Raw genomic sequence first — 8,991 nt, 5'->3', positions numbered from 1 at the left:
TCTGATCCGTGTAATTTAGGATTGAAAACAAAATGCCCCCCTTAATCTTTTCATCAACATGTTTCTACAATGATGAATAGATTGTCAGGTTGGTTTATCATGTGACTTGTACATTTTTTTAAAAGTAATCTGTATACAATTTAGTATTATTTTAGTTATTCAAAGCCAAACTTCAACACATATTTGTACCAACTTGAGCTTGGAAAATGTGTGGTCACGTATCTACATTTCAGGCTAGGCTCAAATTATGGCTTTGCCACTTCACCAAAGTGTGTCATCCTGAGCATATTTTTTAATTTCACTATGCCTTACCTGTTAAAATTAGGTGCCCCTAGAAGTGATTAGTTCACACTATAAGCTATTCCAAAAAGCATAACTTGTGGTTTAATAGATGGCCAGCACAGGCATTAGGACACACACACATCTAACTTTGAAAATATCTGGGCCACATTTATTGAACACAATTGTGTCAGTCAATAGCAAACCAAAGTAAACACATCAAACAAAGAATCATCATGGACAATTCATATTTTAACCAGTATGTAAACAGTATGTACCAGACAATGATGTACAGGGGCACGCCCCACCAGGAGCAATACCAGGAGGCCCCAAACCGCTCAACCAGCACTGTCTGCCTCCTGATGCAGCCCTTACAGCCCTAACACTCCCTTGCACTCTCAACTCAATTAAAATGTGCTGCACATTTTGTGTTTAAAATGTAATTTTGGACATGAACCATTGACGGGAGACATTCAGAATGGGACTACTGTATGGATTCAGTTGGAAAGAAGGGGGGAAGGAGTTTGTGGAAAGGGTGCATGAAGAGAGGTTTGTATACATGTGTATGGTATTGGAGGATATGTTGTTGTGCTCAAAATATTGTTAAGATCAACAAGACTACCTGTATTGAATGGACATGGCATATTATGTTCTTGAAATTTAAAGAAGTTTGAATTTTTTTAAAATTTTGTGGGAAACAAAATCTCCTAGTCCTTGCTTCAGTATTTTGGTGGGGGTCTATCTTTCACAACAAGATAGCGGGGCCACAAGCATCTCCTCTGGGGCCTGCTGGGAGTAGCCACAGTGCTCAGGAAGGTATTGTTGGGCAGACACCATCTGAGATGGTAAAAAGACTGGGGGCCTCACTGCTCAGCCCTCTCAGAGGAGGAAGAGGAGGCACCAACCTCAATTCTCCCAAGCAAGTCCAGGAAAGGCATGCTGGGTGCTGTTGTGAATAGGTGGCAGGGGAGGTAAATGAAAACCGTGGTTAGGGCAGCTGAAGGAAGGTGAATGGACGGTGAAAGGTGGAGGAGGATCAGATATAACAGAAAGGGGAGAGCAGATGGGAAGGGAAGATCGGTAGATTGATGATGTAACACTATTTTCCCGGCTTCTCTTTTGAAATGAAAACTTTTTTATAGAGGGATGCAACTGCATTTTTGTAGATCTGGGAAGACATTTTGTTGCTGGATCACGGATCTGTGAAATCAGGATCAACACCAGCACTTTGTTGATGGTACTCCTAGACCTGTGGTCCTCAAACTCTTTTGGCCTGGCCCCCCCTGAGCAAAGTTTGGGCAGGCCGGGCCCCCACAAAAGTGCCAGATGGACAGTATGTAGAAATCGCTATGAACTTTTGCGTGCCGTCACCGCACCCTACTCCCAGTACAGACCCTGGGCTCTCCCCACCCTACTCCCACCACTATCCCAGTGCTGCCGTCCTTCCTGCTCCCACCACAGTCCCATGACACAAGCATACGCCCATCCATACACATTTGAATAAAAAATAAATCGCCATAAACGTACCTCGCGTGGTTGCTAAAATGCCCCGCTCCAGGTTGCTCTGCTCGTATGTGCAAGGAGGCGCAGGAGAACCCCCTTGCACATACATACATGCAGTGCCCCAGTCAGCATTTCCAATGAGCTATGCAAGGCTGGCGAAGCAAAACACCCCCAGCGTTGCATGGCTCAGTGATCATGTGCGGCTGGGGAAATGAACTGTCAAAGGCAAACAGAGTTTCCCTTTGACAGTTCAGCCAGCCCAGGAGCACTCCCTCAGCTGGAAAAAGCAGCTGAGGGAGTGCTCAGTGTTTCACTGGGCTGGCTCCTCGGCTCATCCATAATGGTTGAGGTGGCCAGTGGGTGGACGCCCCCTCACCCATTATGGACGAGCCGGCAGGCTTGGCTTGGCCTATAGGGCAATAGGCTGATGACAGTACCAAAAATGCAAAATGCTAGTGTAGGCCAGTAAAAATTGACCACTTTTTTGGCCTATGTGGGCCAGTTTGAGGAGTTACTTCACTATGCAGCTAGTAGTTTTGACCATTGTTGCTGAATAAATATTCTTTAAATATCACCATTTATTTACATTTCAACAAAAAACAACCCCTTGGGTACTATTCAAGCAGTCTGTGACTAAACACTGAATATCCATTTGCAACTGCTGGCCATTTTTTCATTGGTGCCTAAGACCATTGTCTGACCATGTGAGCTCCCATTTCTTCCAATCTAAAAAAATATATATATTTTTAAATTTTTTACATTTCATGCTGCGCTCTGGCACCCCCCCCTGAGATGCGGCCACGCCCTCCTGGGGGGACACGCCCCACAGTTTGAAGACCTCTGTCCTAGACCAACACCCAATGGAATATGCCCCCCCCTGATCAAAACCCTGGCCCACCCAGATAAAATGTCCTGGACAGCCCAGCACCCACTGGAAAGCCCACCCATGCCCCCTCACTTCTTCTGTACAAACAATGGCCAGTCAGTTTGATGGCGACCTTCCTGCAGGACATAGAAGATAAGAATGTATGTCTTCCAATTACCGCCCAGTACCAACATCCTTGGATGCTTTGCTTGTTAGCATTCTCATTTTAACCATTAAAAAACATTCCATTGTTCTTCACGATCCATGTTATCACTACTCATGCTGCTGTTCGCAATGGCTGGGGTAGCGGTATGCAGTGTTTATATTGAATGTTTTATATAGAAAGAACATATATCACATTTTTTATATTGAAAACCTTTATAGGGAAATGCAATGAGTGAGGGGTGCAGTAAAGGTCTAAATATTTTTTGTGAACAGTCGGGTGGATTTTTAGGGGTGAGAAACAGGAAATTCAGAGCCCCCCCCAAAGAAAATGCATTCACTATAAAAATGTTCAATATAAAATATTCGAGATATGTTCATTCAATATAAAGTATTTCAATATCCCAGAAAGGAAGAGAGAGGCACACACAGAGAAAGAGAGCGGAGAGCAAGAGGGATGGATAGAGGCTGAGTGAGATAGAGAGAATGTGAAGGGGTATGATACAGCGAATACAGAACATATATTTAATTTAATGATCTCTATCTTAATCCAGTCCTTCTAAAAAACGTGCAATTAGCCAGTTTGTTTTGAAAATACAAGTTGTATTCATATAAATAATAAAAAACAGTCATTTAAAAGGAAGACACAAAAAGAGATCTAAAAACATGACCAAAACAACTTGGGACCCACTTGAAGACTGAGTCAGTAGGTGGTTGCAGCACTGTTCTGTCAGTCCGAAGAAGTAACAGGACATAGGCTCTTTGGGTGCCTTTAAAATGTTGGCTATAGACACTTGCATGAGAGCACCAGAGTAACCGTGCCTTGGTATGCCCCAAGACAGGCCCAATGTCCCAAACAACCAGAGGAGAAACCCAGCCCCAACAGGTGGGTATGTAAGGTGCCGTAATTAACACCAACATGCTAATATAAGGTTTGGGGTGCAAGAGGGAAGACAGAACCCCCGCAGTATCAGGCGGGGGTGCACAATCCCATGTCATGAAGATAGAGCCTCTTGCTATCTGCAGTAGCAAGGGTGCTTAGTCCTTGTGTTCGGTGTGCATTTTGGCAGAACCGGGCGCTTTGCAGGCCGGGCGCTTCCTCGCGTTGAGCTCCATCTTGGCCAACACGGCTTGTGGGAGGTCCACATGGCACTTCTCAGCCAGTTGCACCAGGTAAATGAGTACGTCACTCAACTCATGTGTCAGCTCGTTCCGCTCCTTCTCGGTCCAGTCTGGAAGGCCCTCCGCCACCACGCCCCTCCACTGGAAGTGCTCCGCCACGTCCCCCATGGCAAGCAGAAGGTTTATGGGCTTGTTAAACTGGTTCCCGTCCCGTTCGTCCATTAAGTCTGGCTGGCGCTGGCGGATCTCCTCGAGGGAGGGCGAAGCACTGAAGTTGAACCGATCTCGCCGCTTCTCTGCACCATTCATGGTCACGTCTCTGTTACCAATCAGGTTTGCCGAGAGTTTGCCTCCATCCACCATTCTGCCATTTGCTCCAACAGCCTCAGAGGTTACTGCAGGCCCTGCCATGCTTCGGTTCCGCTGCTCACTTTAAGCGTGCAACCAGTTGTATAGGGGTGACGTGTTTAGTGGGTTCCTGGGATCACAAAAGACACGGGGTCTGTGCTTTCAGGTAAGTAGCTTCAATGTCCATGGTACACCATACACAAGGTGTAGACATTAGGCTAACACCACAGTTCCAGTCGGATTAACAGGAAAACACTTGCAAGTAGACCACTGGCCATCCACGCCCTAGCCAGTCCGAGATGTAGCTGCCACTCTCTGGAACATTGGATCAGATCCCACATAACACTCCACTGTGACTCATACTACTATGACATCACAATCATGTCAGCCTCAGAGACATTACACTTCAACATTAAGACATGGGTACACATTCTGTCCACAGTCATTCATCCGGGTCAGCAGGGGAGCCAAAGTGCAATTCAGCAAGATGGCGGCAGGCAGTGCAATGGCAATCTTATCCGTGGGTCATAGGAAAAGGATTGAATGTAGGACCAAGAATTGAGCTCCAAAAGCCAGCACGCTCAGGCCGTCCTACGGGACATTATGCAAAATGTAATGCGAAGGACCGGCCTGATACTTTCTCGCGGGTTTGGAAAGTGTAGTGATTTAGCACCCGGCAGGAGGAGCTGTTTGTGTGTGTCTATGAGTGAAGTGGAGCTTGGAATGTGGTTAGGGGCCTGGAACATAGGGTTCACTGGGGTTCCAGGGATGATGGATAGCCAGAGGGAGTAGAGGCTTGTTACCTGCTCTCCTTACTTACCTTCCTCCCTGTAACTGGAGCAATAAAGCAAGATTACCTTTTGGACATACCTGGCTCTGGAGTGGTTCCTGTGTTCTGACTGATAATCCAGGCCACCTAAATTACATCAGAAAGCAAGCACCCAACTTCACCTCCCTGCATAAAACACTCCTGGGAATTCTCTGATTTTCTCCCCTCCCCGGAGGAGTGACCTTTAACCAGCATCTATTCTTGTGGTCTTTAATCTAACTTGGTAGAGATAAAATCTGCTGAATATATAGAATTTGGGGCAATCATTTTTAAGATAAAGTTAAAATATAAACATATTCATAACATCGGCGGATTACGTTCCGAGTACGTAGTTCTTACAATATCAAATAATCTAATTACAGTAATAACCATATTCACATAGTTTATATTATCCACTGTAACTAATCCATTATATTACTACAACAATCCTACACATATAACAAAACCAGACAACACACACTTGACAAACATTGACAGACAACAAATAGAAATTCCTTATGAGTCCCCTCTCTATTGACGTCATATCCACCTTTTAGCCTGTACTGCATTCAGCTTCTCCTTGAATGGAGAAAGTGTTTCCCGCTTAATCTTCTCTACTTTGAAGTCAAGATAAACTGAAATGATCCTTTACTGATCCCCGATCCAACGGAACCCCAAGAGATCACTAATGTCTCTAGACATCAATCTGCGAAGCTACTCTAGCTAGTAAGTGGGGGGAAATTCAGCCTTTGCCCTGATAACTTTCTGATCTGAAATCCATTTATATTTACTTTCCCTGATAGCAGAGGAACAAAGCTCTCTGAATTGGCTGCAAAACGATCATGTGATAAAGACGTATCTTGAACTGATGCCCATTAAAGGCCAATCCAAGAGTTGCTGTCAATGTCAAGTTTAAAGTTGAAAACAACGCTAATAGCGGGCAACCCTGACCTTTGCCTTTATGCGCCATATCAGGTGTGACACTGTTGGCATTTTCACTATGACTCCGGAACATGATATTTTTCAATAGTCCAGCATATCTTCCTCCTAATGCGCACTTCATGAAGTTCCAGTGTATCCTATCGAAGTCCAACATGAAGACAAATCTCCCCCCCAGGCACGGAGGACACGGACAACACACGTGACTAGAAATAGGTGTATTAACAGGCAACAATCTGGAGGCCACGGTCTCCTTCGAGAGTCCACATTAACTGTTGCCATTATACCCAGCAGACAGCGCCTTTGGCCTTCTAAGCAGCATACAGACAGTATGTTATCATAGCAGGTCAATAGCCAGGGCAAGTGTGGGACATGCACATGGGAAGGGAGGCTGCAACCCCCCCTCTTCTTCATGGGGGGAAACTCAATCAATGGTAGATCCGTGGAACAGAGAAAGATCTTTTGTGATCCTTCTCTATTGCTCCGACCGATTCCTCACGTGACACGGAACCAGACTCTCGGCTTCCCTTTTCCATAAAAAGTGGAGTGTGGGCATCTAGGCCAGGAACCTTCACCAAACCTTCCATCTTCCACATCTCCCATCACTGGCCCGGACACAGGAACCTCGCCCTTCCAGTACTTGGAGGGGTGAGTTGAGCCTCCTCAACTGAAGGGAATAGGGTAACCTGACCCGGACCCAGCTCTTGACCCTTGTACTCCTTTTCTTTACTACTCTGTGGCAGGTGTATCTCTCTTTACAATTGGCCCACTTTCTCAAAACCTTCTGAATGCAACTGCACAACACACACCCCGCATGCACACTGAGAAAGTGCCCTTCTGGCACACAGACATGAACATATGCGAGCTAAACTCAATATTGATTTTACATGTTATTCTTCTCAAATGAGCTCTATACAGCCTGTGCCAACATGATATGACCAGGAAATTGACATGTACACTTTCTGTTGCTCACGTGCAGGTGATGCTGGGTATCCCCTGATGCCATGGTTAGTGACCCCCCGTCAAGCACCCCCAGAACATCCTTGAGCAGGCATACAACCGTGTCCATGTACGTACTCGCTGCACCATTGAGCAGACCTTTGGCCTGTTGAAGGCCAGGTTCCACTGCCTCAGCAGATCGGGGGGAGTGCTGATGTACAGCCCTGAAAAGGTTGGAAAGACTGTGCTTGCATGTACCATGTTGCACAACATGTGCATCAGGTGCAACGTCCCCCTGCCCCCCGACATGGACATGCTGCCACCAGAGGCCAAAGAGGACACTGATGATGAGGAGGCTATTGCACAGCGCCGCCATGGCAGGGATGGACGTGCCACACGTGGGGACCTTTAGATCACTACCTTTGAGCACCTGTTACACGGCACAGGACATTGAGCACACTGGGCACTGTAAATGAATAAAGGCACTCACACTGAAAGATCAATGTCCAGTCATGTTTTCTTTTTCAACACCAAATATATTATGAAAAACAAATATTTACAATGGTGAAAGGCCTTAACTTCCTCTACTATCCCACCCAACTATCCCTCACCAAATATTCCTCCCCACACCCCCCATACTATCCTTCCCCACACCCCCTCCTGAATTATCCCCACACCCCCTTCCCAACTATCCCTCCCCACTCCCCCTCCACAACTATCCGACCCCACATCCCCTACCCAACTATCCCCATACCCCCTCGCCAACTATCCCCACAACCCCTCCCCAACTCTCCCTCCCCACACACACCCAATCTGTGTCCTATTTACGTCCCCTTTTAGGCTGAGGGGTGCGCCCTTCTGCTGGGCGAGTCAGCCGCTCAGATCGACGCCTTGGGCTGCTTGGAAGGGAACTCCCTGTTGTCGAACTTGTGGAGGGAGCCAGTGGTATGGGCATGTGCCTTTGGTCCATGAGAGCCTGCTCCAACACGGATATTGACTCCACCAGGGATGACATGACAACATTCCCCTCCCTCACACACCGTGCCATATGATAAATAGATCCTGTGGCTCTGCCCTGTGCCCGTGTGGACCTCCTGAAGGTGGCCTGAAGTGCCTCCTGCTTGAACTGAGCCTCATGCAGGTGTTGTTGCACCATTAAGGCCAGGGATTCCTGTCGTGTCTCCATCCTGGACAGACGCCCCTCAATATCCCTGACATTGCATAGGGGTGGTGGTTGTATGGGTTAGGGGTTCATTGGGCCCACAGCACTGAATTCCTCAGCCTCTGCATAGCCGTGGTCGCTATAAAGACTTTCGACTCCACCCGTCGTCCCCAATGTTGTCAGGTGGACCCCTTGCGGAAGGGGTGCAGGTGCTTCCTGGTATGTTGTTGGCTAGGGGGGCAGGTGCCACCTGTTCGGGTGGTGGCTGGCGGGCAGGTGGCACCAGGTCGGGTGGTGGCTGGGGGGCAGATGCTACCTGGTCGGGTGGTGGCTGGGTGGCAGATGCCTCCTAGGTTGTGGGTGGCTGTGGTGCAGGAGTTGCCCGCTGTGTTCTTCTAGTGGATGGAGTAGAGTCCTGGGTGGACGTGGTGGTTGTCCGGCTGCAGCGTGGCCTGTTGGTCCTGGATGTGTTAGGCTGTTCAGCCTCATTGGCAGATGAGGTGCCCGTGGGGGTCAGAATGGCAGGGCATGTGTGATGGGTGTGGATTCATCAGACAGACATAAGTGCTATTACTTTCTGATGTAAGTGCATTGTCATGGACAATGGTGGTGGCCATGGCAAGGTGCACACATGCATGTTTCGGGTATGCTGTGTGAGTGCATGTGTGGTGTGCGGACATGGTGCGTGCAGTGGCTGTTGCTTGGGGTACTGGTGTTTCCCGGTTTGAGTGTTATGGTGTGCCACACGAGCTGTATGACATGGTGTTGTTGCTGGTTGTGAGATGGTGTGTTACACATGTGACTGCTGCCTCCGGAAGTTGCTGCATTGGTGATGATTTAGCGGGATGGGCTGTGGTGGATAGG

The 8,991-nt window shown here is 47.7% G+C and overlaps 1 pseudogene; it reads right to left on the bottom strand.

Annotated features, from left to right (window-relative positions):
- Nucleotides 1–3,847: 3,847 nt before the first annotated feature.
- LOC138473439 (dCTP pyrophosphatase 1 pseudogene) lies at nucleotides 3,848–4,342 on the bottom strand (annotated as a pseudogene).
- Nucleotides 4,343–8,991: the final 4,649 nt, after the last annotated feature.

This window comes from Ambystoma mexicanum, chromosome 8 (genome assembly GCF_040938575.1).
Source record: "Ambystoma mexicanum isolate Mex_15411 chromosome 8, UKY_AmexF1_1, whole genome shotgun sequence".
Taxonomy (NCBI): domain Eukaryota; kingdom Metazoa; phylum Chordata; class Amphibia; order Caudata; family Ambystomatidae; genus Ambystoma; species Ambystoma mexicanum.
This window is presented reverse-complemented; position numbering and strand designations above follow the sequence as displayed.